Below are 1,946 nucleotides of genomic sequence, written 5' to 3'. Positions count from 1 at the left end.
GAAAAGAAAATTGAAATAGCCCAAAATGTCACAAAATATTCCACGGTCAGTAGTTTTGCTTTAAAGAGTATGCTTGAGCAAAATCCAGCAGAGTTAATGGCTAGTGCAGATTAACCCTCCTCTTTCAGCATCAGCTTATCAGCTCCTCCTGTACCTCTACCCATACTCCTTTTATAGTTTAAAACAGTTGACTAATTAAAAAAAGCATGATTAATCCAATTACATTTAATATTTACACAGATTAAATACCAACAAACAAAGCCAAACTGACTTCACAATAACTAAAATCACTCGGAAGTAGAACCCACCTGAAAAAGAGAAGACTTGGGGCACACTCTACCTTTCAATGGATACATTTAGAATGCCTCCAGCTGCCGGACCATTATATTTACCAAATTATAACTTTCTATATGTCAGTTTTCCTTTACATTATGCACATGGTTATATATGTGTTTATATACACAATTTTCTTTTTCAATCAATGAATTTCAAGGTTTAATGGAAGAACAGCCACTGGTTCTGCAAATGCAGGCACAGACACTGGTGAAAAAAACATCTGCTCAACATCTCGATAAAAAAGGCATAACTACAGTGCAACTGTAATATTCTTTGCTGTCACGTAGCGTTCATGCCATAAAAGGATGAATATATCAACAGTACCAGAAGTTGCTGTAATTACTTTGTTTTGTGGAGGATCTCCACAGTACGGTATAAAATCTCTCTCACTCCCCCTCTCCCTGACTACTGAATGAGCAGTGGTTTTGTCTTTGCCATTCCCCTTCTTCCTGTTTTCCAGCATGCTACAAATGCTGAGAGATCTTTCTCAATCTGATCCATATTTCCAGTCCTTTCTATTTCCCTCAGGCTATTTCAAGTAACAAAACCATCTGATGACTCATATATTCCGTACGAGTAGCCTTCCAACAAAGAACATAGATTTTTTTTTTAACAAAACACTAAAACAATGCTGCAGCTCTAGATTCTAAGCCATAAGTCATTTACAGTTGCGTTACTACATGCAAAGCACAGTAGGTGCAATCCACTTCACTTCATTGGCTGAAGAAAAAAGCAGCACTTTAGCTTCTTCTTAGAAACCTCAGGCTTGTCTTTTCAAGGTTTAATGCTTCTAATTTTATTAGTTTTTTATGAGGGACTGTGACAAAGCCCAAGCAACTGATTTTTATATCTGCAATGTTAGCATGACCTGTGTTTACTAAGTCTAGAGCTTCGAGCTAGTTAGGCACAACCCACTGTTAACAAAATGGATATAAAATGTCATCTCAAGAAAGAACATCATTTACTTCTGCAAGCACAGAATAGGTCACATATGGAACCTAAATAGGGCATTTTGTTCTTTGCGGGGTACAATTCAGCCAGCACAATTCGGCCACGGCTGCAGTCCCAGACCAAGGAATGCAAAAAAAGCACATGGACGGTCCATCCTCTGAGTCCCATCGGGGATGCAGGCAGTCCTGGGGTTAAGAGCTCTCACGCAGCTGAAAGGGTGTTTTGCCCATGGGTTTGGATTTAATGTGCTCCCTGCCAAAATTGACTCGCGTTACTTCACTCATAGAACAAGCTGCATTTGCCCGATTTAATCTGAGCAAAACACTCACTGGTTACTCAGTTCTCTGATGTCAGATGATCTGAACCCCCATTGCTTGGCCAGTTGCTCTTGCTGATTAGTTTCTTCCAAAAACACAATCTAAAAGAGAGAAAATATAGTTAGATGCTTTAAACCTGTATCCAACATCAGCTTTACACAAAGGCAAAACAAGTTATATCTTAAAACAGATTTTACTCACTTACTTTACTACAACAGTGATAGGTTTGCATTGATACACTTTTTCTCGTTGACTCCGAAGGATGATTTTGAAACACGTACTCCCAACCTAGTGAATATCCGCACTCACCGTGTACTTGTAAGAAAACAGTTAATTCATTCT

General features: G+C 38.7%; 1 protein-coding gene across 1 annotated transcript in view; it reads right to left on the bottom strand.

Annotated features, from left to right (window-relative positions):
• LOC104498905 (guanine deaminase-like) overlaps nucleotides 1-1,699 on the bottom strand; it is a gene marked incomplete at its 3' end in the record, with an annotated part of 10,118 nt that extends 8,419 nt beyond the window's left edge. Inside the window, exon 1 of the mRNA XM_010142343.1 lies at nucleotides 1,617-1,699. The remainder of the gene's footprint in view (nucleotides 1-1,616) is intronic.
• Nucleotides 1,700-1,946: the final 247 nt, after the last annotated feature.

This window comes from Buceros rhinoceros, unplaced genomic scaffold (genome assembly GCF_000710305.1).
Source record: "Buceros rhinoceros silvestris isolate BGI_N320 unplaced genomic scaffold, ASM71030v1 scaffold10798, whole genome shotgun sequence".
NCBI lineage: Eukaryota > Metazoa > Chordata > Aves > Bucerotiformes > Bucerotidae > Buceros > Buceros rhinoceros.
This window is presented reverse-complemented; position numbering and strand designations above follow the sequence as displayed.